The following is a 25398-nucleotide window of genomic DNA, read 5'->3' as shown; positions in this document are numbered from 1 at the left end:
CTTGAGAAAAAGATCCCTAATTTAGGTGGCTCAGCTCACTTACCTACTCAAACCCTTGCCTAAAATATTTGCAAGGGGCTTATCTCTACAGTTAGTGAATTATGAGGTGCCTATAACCTGCAAAAATCAATCCTAAAATGGCAATTGGCTCAACTCCACATTGTAGTGTCCCTCCTTGACTTATCTTTTAATTTATGTCTCGATAGTTTTATTTAGACATATCATTGATATTTTGGTTATTATTCATGATTTTATCCATGTGATTAGATTTTATGAATGATGATAGACATTTTATATTGATACTGTTTTCCCCACATTTGGCCTACATAAAATTTGAACTTCAAATTGGTCTCAGTGTTCAGTAAAGATCCAATAGTTGTTTTTGCGTAAACAGTGAACACGCAATCCAAGGTCCTTACTAGTCAACATATGAAAAATGAAAGAATTTTTAAAATTATCACAAATTGAGGGAAATCACTTGATAGTCAAGATCTAAACATCATTTTGTATCACATGTCCAACTTTCACCTGAACCCAGTTCATACTTTGTCATATTTTAAACTTTCAATTATTGGTGTCTGTTGCTCCCAAATGATTAAAATATCTCATTTAAGGCTTCGTCATGAGGTTTCAATGATTGTATGGACCTTTTTCACTTTCATTGACGCATGTTTTGAATTTCAGGACCTAACTCCCTACCGTTTGAAAGTTATGTCATTTTTCTCCAGCCAAAGCAATAAATTTAAAATATTTAAATTATTTTTCAAATAATAATTTAATATTTTAAATTATTTTAATATGTCTGGTCATTTGCGATAAAAATCTATCTAAAAATATCGATTGCATTCTTCCTGGATTCCTTTCAGTGGTCATTGGTTTCCAAGATGTATTCGATTGTTCATTGAAGTGGAAGGTTAGAAATGCTCACTTTTTGAGCATTCTTAACCTCATTTCTCAACCTTTTGTCAAAAAGATTAGAAATGCTCACCTTTTGAGCATTTCTAACCTTTCACAAAAAAGGTTAGAAATTCTCACTTCTTGAGCATTTCTAACCTCATATCTTAACCTTGCAGGTCCCACTTTGTCAAAGAAGGTTAGAAATGCTCAAAAAGTGAGCATTCTTAACCTTTTTGAATAAGAGTTTTAAAAACAAAAAAAAAGAGCTCCAAGTAGCAAGTTATGAACATTCATCAATGTACTGAAAGAAGCACGAACATATCGGAAATGGAATATGGATGCGAAGTCTGGAAGTCGTAGATTGTCAGAATGAATGAATGCCTTTAGCTGAGGTTGAGTTAATCCACCACGTTATTCATCATAGCATAGAGGATCAAAGAACTTTGTCACGCGTGGAGTTGCAGCTACTTGGAACAATTGATAGGCAGAATATAGGGGCGTAGCTGCTGTTTTGAGGAAATCTACATAAACTATTTTGGAAATCACCACAGTCCACGTGATAATGCAACCATAGACCAAGGCATTTACTCTTTTACAAGTCACCAGCGAATGTAAACCATACGTAAAGGAGGAGTATGTCACCAGCGAATGTAAACCATAGCAGCCAAGACAACACATGTAAACTGTTTGATAGAATCTCCCAAAGAAGCGTGATCTCATGTAATCAACGTATGACAACGCATGTAAACTTTGGCAGGCGTTAATTCCAACAGGTGAACTGTTTGACAGAATTCTTCAAAAATATGCTACAAATCGTGGAAAATGTGGTTGCACAGACAATGCACATGATTTGTTTGACATAATACTTGAAAGAGATGTCATCTCAAGGAATGGGGTGAACAGATTGCAGGATATACACGATGCAATTGGCGAGTGTAAGCCAAATTTTGTAATCCTTTACATTATCCTTTGTTCCCACGTGAGAATGGGAGTTTTAACTTATGAATATGGAAGGATAGACGATGCATGCTCAAAAGAAATGTCATCCGGTGGAATGCGATGTTTGGTCGTATATGATGATGTTACTGCTCTACGAGAGAAATAGATTATTAGTTCAGCCCCTAAATAATAGCATTGACGGAACGTAGTGAGGCATCTGACTTCATGGCTTTACCAAATGACTATTATCGATTTACAAAACCTCCTCCACTTGAGCATCAAAGTATGGGTAACCCCTTCTAACGGCGTCAGTGCATAACACCTCCAAAGCGACAGCATTAAAGGCAGTTCATCGGTGATTGCAGGGTATCAGCAAAATGGATTTGTTAAAAAAAAAATGACTTTAAAACAAGGTATTGACATCCATCAAAGCATATCGGCTCGCATGATATGATCTCACGACATGACATGTTGGACAGAATACCATGGCAGATTTGAATGCAGATCATGGAGCATAGGGAAAGCACAGACAACGCACATGAACAGTTTGACAGAATTCCTCAAAGAAACGCTATCTCATGGCATGCGTTGATCACAGAAATGTGGTCTCATGAAATGCGATGATTGTTGGATATCCACAAAATGGATTTGTTTACGTGCAAAAATCGCAGGAGAAAGAGGATTTTCGTCAGACGTTGAAGTTGCAACTACTACGACAAATATGTTTGCAACATGCAGAGAAAATGAATATCATTTGTCAAATCGGTTCTCTAACTATGAAGTGACATACTTTGTATTGCAGAAAGAAATCACGAGAATATGTTTTATAGAATGCCTTAGGGAGAAGTCACCGCATGGATACCATGCTTGTAGTCATTCACGCAAAATAATTTTGGTAAAAAAAAATTCTTTCAAGACTCTCCCACAAAGCAAATCGATTTGGATATAGATCTCATCTATAGACACACAAGATCAATGCAAAGTTGAGGAAATTGACCTAGTGGATTGGTGCGCCAAGAAGACCAAGAAAATCAAGATAAGTGTTTGGTATAATATCTCAAATAGGTGAATAGCTACAGATGCACAAAATTGATATCTTGATAGGTTTTAGAAACTCTTGAGCAACCTCAACTCAAATACAAGACACTTTGGTATTTTATCATATAGGGGATTATCAGAGGAATGATAGGAAGAACTATAGAGAAAATGACCTTCGTTCGAAGCATAACTTCTGAAGATAGATAAGATTCATGATATCCTAAACACAATTCAACGTGATTTTTGACCTTCCACTTGATAAGAGTGGGGATTTTATGATGACCGATATAACATCTATTTTGGAAGATAAAATACCCGATAGTGGTCTTCTTTATGTCATTTGAAGGAAAAGATCAATCTAAAGATGGTGATACTTGGAAAGACTTAGTGCAGTATGGGATAAATGTTGGGATAGCTTATGGAATTATCAACATTTTTTCTTGAAGATTGATGGAATCCACAACGTATGGATGCAAATAATTAATCAGACCATCATGCGAGCCTTCCCATTATGAAAATATGTGTTATGAAATTAAAGAATGATTGACAAATATAGATGGAATTGGAGAGCATGTTCATGAGGCCAATATATTTGTGGGCAAGTATTTATTATAAGTCAATGGTCAAAACATTAATGTGTTAGTATACTGCCATCATTGGTAAATTGGGATAATTACAAGTGCGAATGAAGTAAATGAAAATGGAGGCCACCTCAACAAAATCAACAAACGAATTATTTTTTCAATGTAATGGGTTTGATATTATTTTTGTAAACTGACTTGTGTCACTCATTGTAACTAAAGGTTAGGAAGTTGACTTTTTCTGTGCATAAGTGTGTAAGTTATTAACTCTTTGAAATTTATGCAGAAAAGAGTTAGTTATTAATCCAGGATTAAAGTTAGTCATGAAGGTGGTTATTCTGGGAAGCCTATAAATACAAGGTTATTTGTATTGTTGTGGGAAGTTTTTACAGAGGGAAAAACTTTGTTGGAATTCTAGGAGAATCTTGTAATGACATTTTGATTCGCACTAAGTATAGAAAGGATTTTGGACTTGTATATTTCCAAAAGGATAATGAAGGATACGTCTTAATTCGTGTGTTCTAAATGTATTCATGCGTTATCATTGCTGATTTCTTGTATGTCAAATTGGTAGTCTTTTTACGCACATGTGATTTGTACAAGTGATTTGATGACGCACAAGCAACCTTTGGTATCTCAGTTTCAATGTGTTGAAGTATCTTATCTCTCCGTATGTTGAGATTTGTCATTCTTCTTTATCATCATCTCATAGCTAAGCATACTACCTTGCAAAATCCCCTTGTAATCTGTTATGAATGTTGATAAATCTCAATTGATGGCCGTATGTCTATTGTTGGGGTTTCTATCTTTATTTCTTTTTAGTTCTATGTTCTCTCCTTTATGTACTTTCAGGTTAAAAGTACATGAAAATCCTAAACACCCCTATCATACGAGGGAGCTGCCCCTCTCAAATGTAGAGGAAGATCGTGTTTCACAGAACGATCTTTCCAACTGTTGGAACGTTTGTCTATGTTCATCAGGCAAACAGAGTCAGTTTTAGGTAAACGACCATATTGACAAATCTGTTTACCAATAGATTTTTGGCGACTCTACTGAGGAGCGGCTCTGTTTGAAATATCAAATTTAGAACAATGGTTTGGTACAAAGGAAAGCTAGAAAGTGATAGTGAAAGTAACAATGAAGACTATATATCCAAAGAAGCAGGTTTCTGATGAGCCCATACAAGTTGAATTCTTGAAGAACTTTTATGGCGGGATGCAGTTTACCTCTGATAAGATTCACCTTGCCTTACATCAAGTGTTGCAAAGCATTGAAGAAAAGGATGGAAAGGAGATTGGTTTTCTTGCTTGTGATCATTTACCTAAATCAACAACAATCAAGAAAGATGACGATAAAAGTGACCTTCCTCCTATATCAGTTGCTCAACAAAATCAAAGTCTTGATAATCTTGAACAAGTCAACTTCTTGAAAAGTTTCTACAATGAAAAGAAACTTGATCCTCATAAAATTATTCCCTCTCTAGTTCAAACTCTGCAAAAGGTCGAGGAAAAAGATGGAAGAGAGAACCAAATTTTTGCTCATGATTGTATTCTTGAATCAACAATGGATAATAATGTCGATGCTCATTCTCCTCCACCCATTTCACAACAAAATCAGGTTCTCAATGATTCAAATATCAAATTTTTGAAAAGCTTTTATGGAAATAGGAAACTTGATCATGATAAAGTACATCCTTCTCTGCTTCAAACATTGCAAGAGATTGAACAAAAAGATGAGAATCTCACTGATATAAATTTGTATGAGAAAAGTAATGAAAGGAGCTCATTAGAGTGTGTATATGCAGAAGAAAATGAAGTCACGTTTACTTGTAAGGATACAAGTCAAGAGAAAGATCTAAAGATGAGTGAGATAGTGAAAGAAGATTGCATTGAAAAATGCCATCAGCACTATGAACATTGCCATAGCAAAGAAAAAGTCTTCTATCAACTTGGAAACAAAGAGCTTGAAGATGATGAATCAAATTCTTTTCAGACATGCATGCAACCAAAGCTTCAAGAAAATGTTGAAGAGGAGAGGGATAAAGAAGAATCTCCTATAGTTCTCATTCCAACTTGGTATCTCAATTCTTCTGACGATGAATTTCTATGTGGTGAAGATGTTCTCATTCATCCATCACTAACAATTGCAGATTAAAAATTTTCTGAGGAAAGAAAAAGTAAGATACCTAGTGGACAACCTTGTACGGATATGACCAATGAAGAAGCAACCATAGGTAGAATTTTCCAAACATATTCCTTATCTTCAAAAATGGATACTTTTAATGAATTTCTAGATCAGCCGCAAGTGAAAGAACTTGAACCATCAAGCATGCACTCTTTATCATGCATTCCACCTACCTATGAAGTTTTGAAATTCCATGAAGAGTGTGATGAAGAGGAATCATTGGGACAAGAGAACAGAAAAAGTAATACAAATGTCTATGAGTAGGTTGAAAATGAATCCATGTAGAAATATCAACAAATGTCCCTATCTTGATTTAATTGCAATCTATGCCTTATGAAGTATTCAAGGTTCAAAGAAATCCTCCTTTTGAATATTTGGATCAAGAAGACATCATTATTCAAGAGGATAGTTTTGGAAATTGTACCAAGAATGCAAAGATAAATGAGGTAATGGATGATGTAATGAAGAAATCCAATGAAGTTAATTCTCATAATGATTGTATTCCAAATTGGTGTTTGAAGGCTTCAAATGATGACTTCTCCTATGGTTAAAATGTGTACCTCAATCCTTTATTTTTAGATGAGTGTACTTCTATAGGTGATTTTCAAGCTGATAGTCATGACCCTGATTCAATGGTTGCGTCTACTCAAATTTCTTCACATTATAGATTATATGAAGTTTGTCCAATTCATGGATTAATTTATTGTAAACCAGACTATCAGAGGGATTTTCAGATAGAGGATATAGGTATACTTGAGAATATTCCACAAATTGCCAATAATGTTCAAAGTGGTACCCAAATCTTTCAAGAGAGCTCACAGAATTATGATGAGATATGGTTGTTTTGTTCATTGCTCAAAGATATTTCTCATCTTCAGCATGTTGATTTTTCCAGCCTGCTGAGCTTACAGGTGCCACATGGATGCACACCACTTATCCACAAAGGTGCCTATTTCTCTCAGCCTGTGAATGGTTTTTTATAACAATCTTGGGGAAGTTTGATGTAGGCTTTGCCTACCATGTACATACTTTAGTTATAAGTTTTGTTGTCTTCATCCCATTTTTGTTTTGTGTCTTGTTTCTCTAGCTATTCCCTGTGTCCTTTCTGACTCTATTGCCTAATGGATAGTGCACTAGCCTGTGAACCAGAGATTTTGAGTTCATCCTGTGTCCTTTGCAGTCCTTGTCTCGAGTCAGAGCCAGTTGTTTTCCCCATATTTTGCCTACATAAAATTTGAACTTCAAATTGGTCTCAGTGTTGAGTAAAGATCTAATAGTTGTTTTTGCGTAAATAGTGAACACGCAATCCAAGGTCCTTATTAGTCAGAATATGAAAAATGAAGGAATTTTAAAAATTATCACAAATTGAGGGAAATCACTTGACAGTCAGGATCTAAACATCATTTTGTATCACATGTCCAACTTTCACCTGAACCCAGTTCATACTTTGTCATATTTTAAACTTTCAATTATTGGTGTTTGTTGCTCCCAAATGATTAAAATATCTCATTTAAGGCTTCGTCATGAGGTGTAAATGATTGTGTGAACCTTTTTCCTTTTCTTTGGCATGTTTTTTGAATTTCAGGACCTAACTCCCTACCATTTGAAAGTTATGTCATTTTTCTCCAGCCAAAGCAATAAATTTAAAATATTTAAATTATTTTTGAAATAATAATTTAATATTTTAAATTATTTTAATATGTCTGGTCATTTACGATAAAAATCTGTCTAAAAATATCGATTGCATTCTTCCTTGATTCCTCTCAATGGTCAATGGCTTCCAAGATGTACTCGATTGTTCATTGAAGTGGAAGGTTAGAAATGCTCACTTTTTGAGCATTCTTAACCTCATTTCTCAACCTTTTGTCAAAAAGGTTAGAAATGTTCACTTTTTGAGCATTTGTAACCTCATATCTTAACCTTGTGGGTCCCACTTTCTCAAAGAAGGTTAGAAATACTCAAAAAGTAAGCATTCTTAACCTTTTTGAATAAGAGTTTTAAAAACAAAAAAAAGGAGCTTCAAGTAGCAGGTTTTGAACATTCATCAATGTACTGAAAGAAGCATGAACATACTGGAAATGGAATATGGATACGAAGTATAGAAGGTGTAGATTGTCAGAATGAATGAATGCCTTTAGGTGAGGTTGAGTTAATCAACCATGTTATTCATCATAGCATAGAGGATCAAAGAACTTTGTCAGGCGCAGAGTTGTAGCTACTAAGAATGATTGATAAGCAAAATATAGGGGCGTAGCTGCTATTTTGAGGAAATGTACAGAAACTATTTTGGAAATCACCACAGTAAACGTGATAATGCAACCATAGACCAAAGCATTTACTCTTTGACAAGTCACCACAAAGGAGGAGTATGTCACCAACGAATGTAAACCATGGCAGCCCAGACAACACATGTAAATTGTTTGATAGAATCTCTCAAAGATGTGTGATCTCATGTATTCAACGTATGACAACGCATGTAAACTTTGGCAAACGTTAATTCTAGCAGGTGAATTGTTTGACAGAATTCTTCAAAAATATACTATAGATCATGGAAAATGTAGTTGCACAAACAATGCACGTGATTTGTTTGACATAATACTTGAAAGAGATGTCATCTCAAGGAATGGGGTGAACAGATTGCAGGATATACACGATGCAATTCGGGAGTGTAAAGCCAAATTTTATAATCCTTTACATTATCCTTTGTTCCCGTGTGAGAATGGGAGTTTTAAATTATGAATATAGAAGGATAGATGATGCATGCTCAAAAGAAATGTCATCCGGTGGAATGTGATGTGTTGTCGTATATGATGATGTTACTGCTCTATGAGAGAAATAGATTATTAGTTCAGCCCATAAATAATAGAATTGAGGGAACGTAGTGAGGCATCTGACTTCATGGCTTTACCAAATGACTATTATCCATTTACAAATCATCCTCCACTTGAGCATCAAAGTATGGATAACCCCTTCTAACGGCATCAGTGCATAACACCTCCAAAGCGGCAGCATTAAAGGTGGTTCATCGGTAATTGCAGGATATAAGCAAAATGGATTTGTTTAAAAAAAAAACTTTGAAACAAGGTATTGACATCCAGCAAAGCATATCGGCTCGCATGATGTCATCTTATGACATGACATGTTGGATAGAATAGCATGGCAGATTTGAATCCAGATCGTGGAGCATAGGGAAAGCAGAGACAACGCACATGAGCAGTTTGACAGAATTCGTCAAAGAAAGGTTATCTCGTGGCATGCGTTGATCGCAGAAATGTGGTCTCATGAAATGCAATGATTGTTGGATATCCACAAAATGGATTTGTTTACGTGCAATAATCGCAGGAGATAGAGGATTTTCATCAGACGTTGAAGTTGCAACTGCTACAACTAATATGTTTGCAACATGCGGAGAAAATGAATATCATTTGTTAAATCAGTTCTCCAACTACGAAGTGACATACTTGGTATTGCAGAAAGAACTCATGAGAATGTGTTTTACCAAATGCCTTATGGAGAAGTCACCGCAAGCATACCATTCTTGTAGGCATTCAAGCAAAATCATTTTGCTAAAAAAAAATCTTTCAAGACTCTCCCACAAAATAAATGGATTTGGATATAGATCTCATCTATAGACACACAAGATTAATGCAAAGTTGGGGAAATTGACCTACTGGATTGGTACACCAAGAAGACCAAGAAAATCAAGATAAGTGTTTGGTATAATATCTCAAATAGTTGAATAGCTGCAAATGCACAAAATTGATATGTTGATAGGTTTTAGAAACTCTTGAGCAACCTCAACTCAAATACTGGACACTTTGGTATTGTATCATATAGGGGATTATCAGAGGAATGATAGGAAGAACTATAGAGAAAATGACCTTTGTTCGAGGCATAACTTCTGAGCATAGATAAGATTCATGATATCCTAAACACAATTCAACGTGATTTTTGACCTTCCACTTGATAAGAGTGGGGATTTTATGATGACCGATATAACATCTATTTTGGAAGACAAAATACCCGATAGTGGTCTTCTTTATGTCATTTGAAGGAAAAGGCCAATCTGAAGATGGTGATACTTGGAAAGACTTAGTGCAATATGGGATAAATGTTGGGATAGCTTATGGAATTATCAACAATTTTTCTTGAAGATTGATGGAATCCACAACATATGAATGCAAAGAATCAATCAGACCATCATGCGAGCCTTCCCATTATGAAAATATGTGTTATGAAATTAAAGAATGATTGACAAATATAGATGCAATTCGAGAGCATGTTCGAGAGGCCAATATATTTGTGGGCAAGTATTTATTATAAGTCAATGCTCAAACATTAATGTGTTAGTATACTGCAATTGTTGGTACTTTAGGATTATTACAAGTGCGAATGAAGCAAATGAAGATGGAGGCCACCTCGACAAAATCAACAAACGAATTATTTCTTCAATGTAATGGGTTTGATATTATTTTTGTAAAAACTGACATGTGTCACTCATTGTAACTAAAGGTTAGGAAGTTGATTTTTTCTGCGCATAAGTGTGTGAGTTATTAACTCTTTGAAATTTACACAGAAAATAGTTAGTTATTAACCCAAGATAAAAGTTAGTTGTGAAGGTGGTTATTCTAGGAAGCCTATAAATACAAGGCTATTTGTATTGTTGTGGGAACTTTTTATAGATGGAAAAACTTTGTCGGAATTCTAGGAGAATCTTGTAATGACATTTTGATTCGCACTATGTATAGAAAGGATTTTGGACTTGTATATTTCCAAAAGGATAATGAAGGAAACGTCTTAGTTCATGTGTTCTAAATGTATTCATGTGTTATCATTGTTGATTTCTCGTATGTCAAATTGGTAGTCTTTTTATGCATATGTGATTTGTACCAGTGATTTGATGATGCACAAGCAACCTTTCATATCTCAGTTTGAATGTGTTGAAGTACCTTATCTCTCCGTATGTTGAGATTTGTCATTCTTCTTTAGTGTCATCTCATGGCTAAGCATATTACCTTATAAAATTCCCTTGTAATCTGTTATGAATGTTGAGAAATCTGAGTTGACAGTCGTATGTCTATTGTTGGGGTTTCTATCTTTATTCCTTTTTAGTTCTATGTTTTCTCCTTTATGTACTTTCAATTTAAAAGTACACAAAAATCCTAAACACCCCTATCATATGAGGGAGGTGCACCTCTCAAACACAGAGGAAGATTGTGTTTCATAGAACGATCTCTCCAACTGTTGGAACATTTGTCACTGCTTATCGGGCAAACAGGGTCAGTTTCAGGTAAACGACCATAGTGACAAATCTATTTACCAACAGATTTTTGGCGACTCTATTGGGGAGCGACATACCAGTGTGCTTTGTTCCTTAGATATTGTAAGGTACCTTCTTCAGAATGAAGGTTGGCGGCTCTGTTTGAAAGATCAAATTTAGGATAATGGTTTGGTACAAAGGAAAGTTGGAAAGTGATAGTGAAAGTGACGATGAAGACTATATATATCCAAAGAAGCAAGTTTCTGATTAGCCCATACAAGTTGAATTCTTGAAGAACTTTTATGGCGGGATGCAGTTTACCCCTGATAAGATTCACCCTTCCTTACATCAAGTGTTGCAAAGCATTGAAGAAAAGGATGGAAAGGAGATTGGTTTTCTTGCTTGTGATCATTTACCTAAATCAGCAACAATCAAGAAAGATGAAAATAAAAGTGACCTTCCTCCTATATCAGTTGCTCAACAAAATCAAAGTCTTCATAATCCTGAACAAGTCAACTTCTTGAAAAGTTTCTACAATGAAAAGAAACTTGATCCTCATAAAATTACTCCCTCTCTAGTTCAAACTCTGAAAAAGGTTGAGGAAAAAGATGGAAGAGAGAACCAAATTTTTGCTCATGATTGTATTCTTGAATCAACAATGGATAATAATGTCAATGCTCATTCTCCTCCACCCATTTTGCAACAAAATCAGGTTCTCGATGATTCACACATCAAATTTTTGAAAAGCTTTTATGGAAATAAGAAACTTCATCATGATAAAGTACATCCTTCTCTGCTTCAAACATTGGAAGAGATTGAACAAAAGGATGAGAATCTCACTAATATATATTAGTATGAGAAAAGTAATGAAAGGAGCTCATTAGAGTGTGTATATGCAGAAGAAGATGAAGTCACGTTTACTTGTAAGGATACATGTCAAGAGAAATATCTAAAGGTGAGTGAGATAGTGAAAGAAGATTGCATTGAAAAATGCCATGAGCACTATGAAGATTGCCATAGCAAAGAAAAAGTCTTCTATCAACTTGGAAACAAAGAGCTTGAAGATGATGAATCAAATTCTTTTCAGACATGCATGCAACCAAAGCTTCAAGAAAAGGTTGAAGAGGAGAGGGATAAAGAAGAATCTCCTATAGTTCTCATTCCAACTTGGTGTCTCAATTCTTCTGACGATGACTTTCTATGTGGTGAATATGTTCTCATTCATCCATCACTAACAATTGAAGATTAAAAATTTTCCGAGGAAAGAAAAGTTAAGATACCTAGTGGACAACCTTGTATGGATATGACCAATGAAGAAGCAACCATAGGTAGAATTTTGCAAACATATTCCTTATCTTCAAAAATGGATACTTTTAGTGAATTTATAGATCAGCCTCAAGTGAAAGAAGTTGAACCATCAAGCATCCACTCTTTATCATACATGCCACCTGCCTATGAAGTTTTCAAATTCCATGAAGAGTGTGATGAAGAGGAATCATTGGGACAAGAGAACAGAAAGAGTAATACAGATGTCTATGAGCAAGTTGAAAATAAAATCCATGTAGAAATATAAACAAATGTCCCTATCTTGATGGAATTGCAATCTATGACTTATGAAGTATTCAAGGTTCAAAGAAATCCTCCTTCTGAATATTTGGATCAAGAAGATATCCTTATTCAAGAGGATAGTTTTGGAAACTATACCAAGAATGCATAGATAAATGAGGTAATGGATGATCTAATGAAGAAAGCCAATGAAGTTAATTCTCATAATGATTGTATTCCAGATTGGTGTTTGAAGGCTTCAAATGATGACTTCTCCTATGGTGAAAATGTGTACTTCAATCCTTTGTTTCCAGATGAGTGTACTTCTGCAGGTGATTTTCAAACTGATAGTCATGAACCTGATCCAATGGCTGCATCTACTAAAATTTCTTCACATTACAGATTATATGATGGTTGTCCAATTCGTGGATTAATTTATTGTAAACTAGAATATCAGAGGGATTTTCAGATAGAGGATGTAGTTATACTTGAGAATATTCCACAAATTGCCAATAATGTTCAAAGTAGTACCCAAATCTTTCAAGAGAGCTCGCAAATTTATGATAAGATATGGCTGTTTGGTTCATTGCTCAAAGATATTTCTCATCTTCAACATGTTGATTTTTCTAGCCTACTGAGCTTATAGGTGCCACATGGATGCACGTCACTTATCCGCAAAGGTGCCTATTTCTCTCAGCTTGTGAATGGTTTTGAATAATAATCCTGCGGAATTTTGAGGTAGGCTTTGCCGACCATGTACATACTTTAGTTAGAAGTTTTTTTGTGTTCATCCCATTTTTGGTTTTTGTCTGGTTTCTCTAGCTATTCCCTGTGTTTTTTCCTTTCTGACTCTGTTGCCCAATGGATAGTGCACTGGCCTGCGAACCAGAGATTTTGAGTTCATCTTGCGTCCTTTGTAATCCTTGTCCCCAGTCAGAGCCAATTGTTTTCCCCATATTTGGCCTACATAAAATTTTAACTTCAAATTGGTCTCATTGTTGAGTAAAGATCCAATAGTTGTTTTTGCATAAACAGTGAACACGCAATCCAAGGTCTTTACTAGTCAGAATATGAAAAATGAAAGAATTTTTAAAATCATCACAAATTGAGGGAAATCACTTGATAGTCAAGATCTAAACATGATTTTGTATCACATGTCCAACTTTCACCTAAACCCAGTTCATACTTTGTCATATTTTAAACTTTCAATTATTGGTGTCCGTTGCTCCCAAATGATTAAAATATCTCATTTAAGGCTTCGTCATGAGGTGTAAATGATTGTGTGGACCTTTTTCACTTTCATTGGTGTGTTTTTTGAATTTCAAGACCTAACTCCCTACCATTTGAAAGTTATGTCATTTTTCTCCAGCCAAAGCAATAAATTTAAAATATTTAAATTATTTTTCAAATAATGATTTAATATTTTAAATCATTTTAATATGTCTGGTCATTTGCGATAAAAAGCTATCTAAAAATATCGATTGCATTCTTCCTTGATTCCTTTCAGTGGTCATTGGTTTCCAAGATGTATTTGATTTTTCATTGAAGTGGAAGGTTAGAAATGCTCACTTTTTGAGCATTCTTAACCTCATTTCTCAACCTTTTGTCAAAAATGTTACAAATGCTCACTTTTTGAGCATTTCTAACCTCATATCTTAACCTTGCGGGTCCCACTTTGTCAAAGAAGGTTATAAATGCTCAAAAAGTGAGCATTCTTAACCTTTTTGAATAAGAGTTTTAAACGCATAAAAAAAGAGCTTCAAGTAGAGGTTATGAACATTCATCAATGTACTGAAAGAAGCATGAACATATAGGAAATGGAATATGGATGCGAAGTCCAGAAGGCGTAGATTGTTAGAATGAATAAATGCCTTTAGTTGAGGTTGAGTTAATCCATCACGTTATTCATCATAGCATAGAGGATCAAAGAACTTTGTCAGGCGTGGAGTTGCAGCTACTTGGAACGATTGATAGGTAGAATATAGGGGCATAGCTGTTGTTTTGAGGAAATGTACATAAACTATTTTGGAAATCACCACAGTCCACGTGATAATGCAACCATAGATCAAGGCATTTACTCTTTGACAAGTCACCACAAGGGAGGAGTATGTCACCAGCGAATGTAAACCATAGCAGCCCAGACAACACATGTAAACTATTTGATAGAATCTCTCAAAGAAGCATGATCTCATGTAATCAACGTATGACAACGCATGTAAACTTTGGCAGGCGTTAATTCCAGTAGGTGAACTATTTGATCAAATTCTTCAAAAATATGCTATAGATCATGGAAAATGTGGTTGCACAGACAATGCACGTGATTTGTTTGACATAATACTTGAAAGAGATGTCATCTCAAGGAATGGGGTGAATAGATTGCAGGATATGCACGATGCAATTGGTGAGTGTAAAGCCAAATTTTGTAATCCTTTACATTATCCTTTGTTCCCGCACAAGAATGGGAGTTTTAAATTATGAATATAGAAGGATAGACGATGCATGCTCAAAAGAAATGTCATCCAGTGGAATGTGATGTGTTGTCATGAATGATGATGTTACTGCTCTACGAGAGAAATAGATTATTAGTTCAACCCCTAAATAATAGCATTGAGGGAACATAGTGAGGCATCTGACTTCATGGCTTTACCAAATGACTGTTATCCATTTACAAAACCTCCTCCACTTGAGCATCAAAGTATGGGTAACCCCTTCTAAAGGCATTAGTGCGTAACACCTCTTAAGTGGCAGCATTAAAGGCAGTTCATCGGTGATTGCAGGATATCAGCAAAATGGATTTGTTAAAAAAAAAAACTTTGAAACAAGGTATTGACATCCATCAAAGCATATCGTCTCACATGATGTCATCTCATGACATGACATGCTAGACACAATACCATGGCAGATTTGAATGCAGATCATGGAGCATAGGGAAAGCACAGACAACACACATGAATAGTTTGATAGAATTCCTCAAAGAAATGTTATCTCATGGCATGCATTGATCACAGAAATGTGGTCTCATCAAATGCGATGGTTGTTAGATATCCACAAAATGGATTTGTTTACATGCAATAATTGTAGGAGAAAGAGGATTTTTGTCAGACGTTGAAGTTGCAACTACTACGACAAATATGTTTGCAACATGCGGAGAAAATGAATACCATTTGGTAAATCGGTTCTCCAACTACAAAGTGACATACTTGATATGGCAAAAAGAACTCACGAGAATGTGTTTTACTGAATGCCTTATGTAGAAGTCACCACATGGATACCATGCTTGTACGCATTCACGCAAAAACATTTTGGTAAAAAAAAATCTTTCAAGACTCTCCCACAAAGCAAATGGATTTGGATATAGATCTCATCTATAGACACACAAGATCAATCCAAAGTTGGGGAAATTGACCTAGTGGATTGGTGCACCAAGAAGACCAAGAAAATCAAGATAAGTGTTTGGTATAATATCTCAAATAGTTGAATAGTTGCAGATGCACAAAATTGATATGTTGATAGGTTTTACAAACTCTTGAGCAACCTCAACTCAAATACTGGACACTTTGGTATTGTATCATATAGGGGATTATCAGAGGAATGATAGGAAGAACTATAGAGAAAATGACCTTTGTTCAAGGCATATCTTCTGAACATAGATAAGATTCATGATATCCTAAACACAATTCAACGTGATTTTTGACCTTCCACTTGATAAGACTGGGGTGTTTATGATGACCGATATAACATCTATTTTGGAAGATAAAATACCCGATAGTGGTCTTCTTTATGTCATTTGAAGGAAAAGACCAATTTGAAGATGGTGATACTTGGAAAGAATTAGTGTAGTATGGGATAAATGTTGGGATAGCTTATGGAATTATCAACAATTTTTCTTGAAGATTGATGGAATCCGCAATGTATGAATGCAAAGAATCAATCAGACCATCATGCGAGCCTTCCCATTATGAAAATATGTGTTATGAAATTAAAGAATGATTAACAAATATAGATGCAATTGGAGAGCATGTTCGTGAGGCCAATATATTTGTGGGCAAGTATTTATTATAAGTCAATGGTCAAAACATTAATGTTTTAGTATACTACAATTGTTGGTACTTTGGGATAATTACAAGTGCGAATGAAGCAAATGAAGATGGAGGCCACCTCAACAAAATCAACAAATGAATTATTTCTTCAATGTAGTGGGCTTGATATTATTTTTGTAAAAACTGACTTGTGTCACTCATTGTAACTAAAGGTTAGGAAGTTGACTTTTTCTATACATAAGTGTGTAAGTTATTAACTCTTTGAAATTTATGCTAGAAAAGAGTTAGTTATTAACCCAGGATTAAAGTTAGTTATGAAGGTGGTTATTCTGGGAAGCCCTTTAAATACAAGGCTATTTGTAATGCCCCGTCAGGAACCCTAAAGGAAAAACATCACAATCTATGCAACTAAGGGTGAAGTAATTTTATTTTTTTTTAAAACAACAAGTGCTTGTATTAGACCATTGCACATCTAATAACACAGCGGAAGTCTAACCCCTGAATTTCCTAAGGGTCACCAACGAAGATTATTTCATAATAATATTAACACCATGGAAAAACCTATTGTCCAGCTTATAGGAAAATTAAATGTTTAAGATAAAATTTCCACAATGAAAGAAATTCAAAGTACTCCAAAGCAATCATTTAATATATACAAAAGAATTAAGTAACTAAAATAGCATGCATTCCAATGTTTCTCTCTTTTACAATATTCGAAAATACATGTTTTCAAAAATCACATCATGAATTAAAATGTTACAAAATGAAGGTTACATGAAGTTTCGATTCAAGATCTCAAGTTTCCAACTGAACAATGGTCACGAACAAGAGCTGGTACATGAACTATGAACCAAGAACATTAGCGAAGCCCTTCCTCGCCTGAAGATACATTCCAGTACATCCAATGGGAAGTGACACTACCACCCAACCATGTGATTCCGAAAAGGAACCACCCCACTATGCTGGAGATAGTAGATAACCCTCAAGCAAGTAAAATAAGACAAGTACGAAAGGACTACAAGACTCCACACACATCCATGTGATTCAACTCACAAAACACTAGTGACTCTAAGGAGAAAGTGTCATTGCATGTCTTACGGTGGATACCATGGTACAGCCTCCATAGGTCCCGACCCCCATCCTGGGTTATCCTAGTAACCTCTCCCAAACCTCCGATTCCAACTAAGTCTCATGCGGACCCTACCAATCCTTTCATGAAGACAAGGTGGTAAGTTTGCAATTTCAGGTTTTCTCACTACATTATGAGCCCTATACTAGAACTCACCTATGTGTGAGGCACATTATTTTATTTAAAATTTATTCTACCCTCCCCTAATCATTTATTAGGTTATCACTTTCTTAACCAACTTCTGACGGGTTATCCTGTCATCCACTTTGGGCATGGCTCCCGCTCGAAAGGTACTCTCTCTCATAAGACACTACAGGATAGTTCTCTTTACGAAACTCTATGGCGACACAGACAGCCATACCTAATCCTAACATACCACAAGTGAAAGATACATAATTACTAACCTAAGGTTGACCATTTGGACCAAACTCACAATGGCTCACTTCTTAAGGTTATACATCTATATATCTAGCCAAGAACACAGTAACACAGGACATAATGACCACATAAGTCAATGTACGATAAAATTTAGACTTGACTGCAACCACCATTTAAACAATGAAAGCTTACGTAATAACATCCAAACACATAAATAACTTGCAGTAAGAACAAACATTATCATTTGGTAGAGAAAAGAGATAATTTAACCTAAGACTCTTTAGGATAGTTTAGATGGCATAAACTCATAATTTAATACCTTACAACATGACTAAGAGATGAATTACTCTTGTTAACTACTATAGGAAAGCAACATTATATTATGGTAACCTTGATAATTACCAAATTCCACTTATACCATAATTTAGGATCAAAATAGATATATTTATTTCTTCATAGAAGTCTTACAAGAAGACATAGTACATTTCTCAACTTATAGATAGAATGATGTCTTTATTTCTTGACACTAGAAGGGATACAACACGTTACATCACTCTTCTAGAGAAGATGGAGAAGTGCACTTGTCAGACTCTATAGGATCTAAAGGAGTATAACCTTCAGATTCACTTTCACTCAGGGGAAAATACCCCACAGACTCATTATCACTTAAGGGGGTATACCCCTCCGACAAGTCAGAACTTATAACTATCGGCCTTATTGGCAAGCACTCTAGCTCAGGCTCTTTTCCTTTTTCAATAGTAATTTCTTTTGTTGGACACTGAATAGGATCTTCTCCTATCTCTTTTCTCTCTTCAGGAGCTAGGTTCACCTCAGTAGGGATGTCATCCAAGACAGGCTTGACAGGTGTAAGAGAATCTTTCTTGACTTTCAGATTATGGGCATATCCAGCTACGGATTTCTGAGTTGTCTATTTGACATGCACCATTTCTGTAACATTTCAACAATAAGCCATTACTTCCCAGACTCTCCTAGAGAAACGTCTAATAAACCTTAATAACTAGGTTTTGAACGAAAACATAAAATTTCTTTTATATAATACCAAGTGTTCAATATGTTCTAAAACAAAATTCCACTACTATAGCTACAATGTAATTACACTTAATATTCTATGATTTTTCATTAACTAACCCAAACAATAAAAGATACTTCACCATAACTATAACATAAGAAAGATCATAATCATTACTTATAACTAAGACTTTGTAAATAATAATGATCCAAAACCCAAAGAAATTCCTGACCTTTTTGCAAAGTTAACCCGTATGCAAGACCTCAACGCCCTTCTACCGAATGATAGCGCGCCTTGCTTATGAACCTTATCTTCAATATACTCTCTTTGATACTTCCTAAAGTATTCTCTCTATCTCTCTACTCTACTCTATTTTTCTCCTCTATTCTAATTCTTTCTTTTTTAGTCCACCGTCCTTCCTTCGATGCAAAATCAATCCTCCCTTCCTCCTTACTCCCACCTCTATATATACTAAAATTTCCCATCACTTCTACTATGTCTAAGGCTCGGTTATGGAGTTTGATGAGGAATCTTTAATGGATTACTTTGAGTTTCATCTTTACTTAATCTCCACTCTTTGATTATTCTAGCCGTTTATCGATCCTTAACCTTACACGTCTACATGTCACTACAGTTCGTAGAGCATAGATCGACTATGCAACTCAACCTATCGATGATTTTCCTATTACCATGGCAAACTACTCTATTATCTTATTCATAACTAGTAGTGCAAGTATCGATCAAGTGGGTTATGTTTTGGAAGGAGTAGTTGCTGTCAGTTTAATCCTCGCAAAAATTTCAATCTGCCTCCATGATTAATGGAGAAATCTGCAACTTCCCTTTAAACATGGCACCACGTGCCAATCTACTCCTCTCAACTAAGGTCTCTTACGAATCTTCATAGCTATCAAATCATTAACGAAGAGTTTCAGATTCACCATGGCCGTCTGGAAAACAATTATCATGCAAAGTCGCAGTAAATGTTTGGTTTAATAGCGAGCGAGAGGGAGGGGGTGTCATGATATGCTGCACATGGAGTAGTTTAGTAATATGAAGGAGATGTGAATAATGGAAGGGAGGAGGATGAGGCATGCGAGATATGAGGGAGGAGGGTGGTCAGTGGTAATACCAACCCCTCCCTTTATTAAGGGGGGTGGTCGATATTACTATCGGCCACCCTATCCATTAGTTAAATCTACTTAACTTTATTAAACCCGCCACCTTCCATTATTTAGTTTTTAATTTATTTTAATTTTATTATTATATGTTTTATATTTAATTAATGGCTTTCATTAAAATATTCATATATTAATCCCTCCTTAGCAAATTATAAATATATATTTTGGTTTTCCCCATGTTTATAATTAACGACTTTTCATATATATATTCAAACAATTGAAATATATATATTACACGTTCGAGAAGTATATTAAATATGATATATTTATAATTCTAATTTATATACATACATATTCAAAAAAACATAATAGTTTAAATCGATGATATTATCCCATGATAATTCAATCACTTAAACCTTATTTACAACAACTGCACATAATTAATAGTCACCCTCGTGTATATAACCTATATATATTCAAATGATCAAGTCGCAATTATCGAACTAACAAGCATAAGAAACTCATATATTTGTAAACAACGTTAAGTCACTAGATCTCTTAACCCTTTGTTTACTTCCCAAATATAAAACTACTTTTTACTCTCATAGACGAAATAAACGTAACAATTACCAAAAATATGCAATAATTAAAAACACAAAACACACAAACTAAGCAAGCATCAAGCGACTTCTCATAAAGGTCAAACAACCAGATATGAAGACTGAACAAATTGATGGAACGACTAACTGACGACACTCACCCGAGTGTAACTAACTAAAAATAGGGTCAACTACTATCTCCTCCACTTCCATCAGAAAATATAAGGCACGCTCAAACCTATGTAGCCAGGTGGAGACGTTATCTCGTACCTACCCGGTACTTGTACCTACAATATCCTGCATCACCAAACCACACATGCATATATACCATATATAAAACACGACATACACATTGATGAAGGAGAATCGCGACGTTCCCTATCTCACCGAAATGAGTGAAGGAAAATTGTCCCCTTGCATCCAATACACTCGCAAATACACAACATACATTGCATAAATAAAGTAAAGTGTCAGTACATTGCAATAAACCATACCATGCCATAAATCACAAGTACAGAAATAGTGTAAATAAATCATGCATCTCATATTCAGATTAAGCATGAAATAATGTCATATAAATCTAAATAACAATTCACGGTAATGTATCCACTGAGAAAGATGAATAGTAAAATATGAGTTCAAACGAGTAGGGGTACTACATTCTCTCCCCCAAGCCTAGGCTTACTCTTGGAAGCCTAAAAAAAAAATGAATACAACTCTCTCATCTTCGCTGAATCCTCCCAAGTCGCCGAGGTCTCATCATTTGGGTCCCATAGGACCCTTACCTGGTCGATGGTGTGACCCCTGAGGATCAAATCCCGATGCTAAAGAATGCGCACGGGCTCCATGGAAAGTTGCCCGTCCTCGACCTGCAAAGAGTTCCAATCAAGAACATGCATCACATCAGGGTGATAAGGTCGAAGAACTGAAACATGAAAGACATCATGGATGTGGGATAGACTCAGTGGCAAGGCAAGATAGTAGGCAACAGGGCCTATCCTCTCAAGAATCTCAAAAGGGCCAACAAACCAAGGGGCCAACTTAGAACCCTTTCCATAACGGATCGGACTCTTCCACGGACGCACTCTCAGAAACACACGGTCGCCAACCAAAAACTGACGATCTACCCTATGAGCATCTGCATACTTCTTCTGCCTATCCTGTGCAGCTACCAAATGCTCACAAATCTGCCCAACCTACTGCTCCATCTCCTGAAGAATATCCGGGCCTATAAGCACCCTGTCCTCTAACCGATCCCAACTCAAAGGAGTGCCGCAAGGACGACCACATAACACCTGAAAGGGGGGCATACCTATGGAGATATGATATCCATTGCTATAAGAAAACTCTACAAGATAGATATAATCCTCCCAATGCAACTGTTGGTCCATAACATACATGTGAAGCATGTCCTCCAAAACCTGATTCACCCTCTCTGTCTACCCATCTGTCTCTAGGTGATAAGCTAAACTAAAGTTCAACTGCATCCCCAAAGCATGCTGAAGTGAGGTCCACAATGCTGAGGTAAAGACAAGATCTCTATCAGAAATGATCCACCTTGGAACCCCATGCAATCTCACTACTTCTTCCAAGAAAACTCGTGCCACCACTACTGCTGTATAGGAAGCTCGAATAGGAACAAAATGAGCAACCTTAGTCAATCTGTCAACTATGACCATGATGGCATCATGACGATGCGAAGAGATAGGCAACCCAATAATGAAATCCATGGAAATGATATCCCATTTCCAATCCGGTATCAAATTAGGCTGAAGAAGCCCTACTGGGTGCTGATGCTCTACCTTCACCCGTTGGCACTCTAAGCACTTCAACACAAAATCAGCAATGTCCCGTTTCATGCCTTCCCAATGATAAATCTGTCTAAGATCTGTGTGTATCTTCTTGACACCTGGATGTGCCGAATAAGGTGCACGATGGGCCTCAGTCATGATCAAGACGTGAAGACCCTCCAAAGGAGGTACATAGATCTACCCATGGTGATGAAGAAGTCCATCTGCCTCAAGATTATATCTAGAATATCTTCCCTCTAAAGGTCTACTGGACTCTATCACAGTTCTAACATCCTGATACCAAGTATCCTGAGGAAGAACTCCAAGAATCCTCTCTCTCAAGTCAACTCCAAGGGACAATGCCAAAACTTCATGCCACCTACGAATCAAAGCATCTGCCACTACATTCTCTTTTCCCTGAATATAACGAACCTCAAAATCATACTCATAGAGGAATTCCATCCATCTCCGTTGTTGAGCATTCAAGTTTTGCTATGTGACAATATACTGTAGACTACGGTGATCACTATGCAGTTCGAACCGACGCCCTAAGAGAAAATATTGCCATCTTACCAAAGCATGAACTATAGCTGCCAACTCTAAATCTCGAACTGGATAGTTCAACTCATGTTTCTTAAGTTTGTGAGACTCATAAGCAACCACCCATCCATCTTGCATAAGCATTGCACCTATACCTTCCAAAGAGGCATCTGTGCATACTATAAAGTCTCTAGATGGATCAGGAACTACCAAAATCAAAGCACTAACAAGGAGTTCCTTCAAGGTATGAAAAGCTAACTCACATTGTTCTGACCAAACAAACTTCTTCCCTATCTGCTATAGAGAAGTGATCGAGTGTCCTATCCGGGAAAAGCCTTGAACAAATCGACGGTAGTATCTGGCCAAACCCATAAAACTCCGAACTTCTGAAACATTGGTCAACACTAGCCAATCAACAATGGCTTGGATCTTTGAAGGATCCATGGATACACCTTCCCCTAAAACTATGTGACCAAGATAGTTCACCTCCGACTGGAAAAAGTCACACTTTGCCAAATTAGCATACAATTGATTTTCCCTCAAGCACTGCATTACCTATCGTAAGTGACCTTCATGTTCTTCCATAGTTCTAGAATAAATCAATATGTCATCTAAGAACACAAGGACAAAATGATCAAGGCAGGTGCGAAAAACCCCATTCATGAGGCTCATGGAAACTGAAGGCACGTTCGTCAACCCAAATGGTACTACTGTGAACTCATAGTGACCATAACGAGTACAAAACATTGTCTTATGAATATCTGCATCCTGGATGCACAACTAATGATATCCAAATTTCAGGTCATTCTTAGAGAACACCTTGGCTCCCTTTACCTGACCAAAAAGATCATCAATACGAGGCAATGGATATCGATTCCAGATGGTTACCTTATTCAGCTATCGGTAATCAATGCATAACCGAAGAGAACCATCCTTCTTCTTAACGAAGATAACAGGTGCACTCCAAGGAGAAACACTAGGACGAATGAATCCCTTGGCTAACAATTCTTCTAGTTGCAACTTCAACTCACTCAACTCCTGAGTGGTCATCCGATATGGAGCTCTCAAAATAGGTTTTGCACTAGGAACCAAATCAATGTGAAAGTCCATGTCTCTCTTCGGAGGCATACCAGGAATATCCAACAAAAATACATCAGCATACTCTCAAAGAATAGGGTGACTATCAGGAGTGATTTCTTAACTCTTTAACTCATCCATGTCCTCAAGAGTAATTGCAAAAAGCTAACACCCTCTACGCATGCACCGCTTAAGTTGCATAGCAGAGATCATATGTAAGGATATTGGTCTCTGAACTCCAACAATTTTCACTTCCTTTCCAAGGTCATCTAAACACTCCACTATCTTCTTGTGACAATCTACATGAGCATTATGAGAAGATAGCCAATCCATCCCCAACACAACTCCATAAGAACCCAAAGGAATGACTCAAAGGTCAACTAAAGTAACTATGGTTCCTAGATTCAACTCACAATTGGGAAAAAAGGCATCTATAGAAACATGGACACCTGTAGCCAACTCTACTTGCCACCTATTTGTCTGCTTAGCAAATGTGAGTCCACACCGCTCCACAATAGATGAAGAAATGAAAGAATCTGAAGCACCAGAATCAAAAAGTATAGAGATAGGGATTCCACGCAACATACCTGCTACCTCTATAACTGTACCCTGATGATCAACTTGGCGGTTATCCACCGCTATGAACACTCTGTGAGATCTCCCTACATCTCCCACTGTAGGCTCTGACATTGCTGGCCATTGACTACCTGTGTTGTGGAAACACTGAGGACACTACATAGCTCTGTGACCATACTGCCCACAAGAGAAGCAAGCTCCTCTATTACCTGTCGGACCACTAGATTGCTGAAAATTTCACTGGCTAGGAGCGTGAGATGTACTTTGCAGGGATTGCCCTTTAGGGCCCTGTCTGCCCCTCTGCCAATTTCTGTTTTTCTTAAATTGAGCATTGCCACCCTTCTGGCCCTGGAACTGTTTTAGTTTTGATGGTTGTTGCTACTGCTGTGGTCCACCCTTAGCAGGTGTCTGAGGAGTCCTAAATGGTGTAGTTGACTGGAACTAATTCCCACAAGCTCTATTCCCACTGGAAGGAGCACTCTCTATCTACACACCTATTTGCCCACCAAGAGCACGGCTAAGGTTTAGCTCTACCAATCGGGCCTGTGCCACAACTGTCTCCACTGAAGTTGGCTCAAACACCCTAACACCTCCACTGATGTGATCATTCAAGCCCCTCAAGAAGTGTTGTACAAGCATAGCCTCATCATTACCAATTCTAGCATACTGCTTGAGCT

The sequence above is a fragment of the Cryptomeria japonica genome, chromosome 3 (assembly GCF_030272615.1).
Source record: "Cryptomeria japonica chromosome 3, Sugi_1.0, whole genome shotgun sequence".
In the NCBI taxonomy this organism is placed as follows: domain Eukaryota; kingdom Viridiplantae; phylum Streptophyta; class Pinopsida; order Cupressales; family Cupressaceae; genus Cryptomeria; species Cryptomeria japonica.
The sequence above is the reverse complement of the archived record's forward strand: the minus strand, read 5'-3'. Positions refer to the sequence as shown.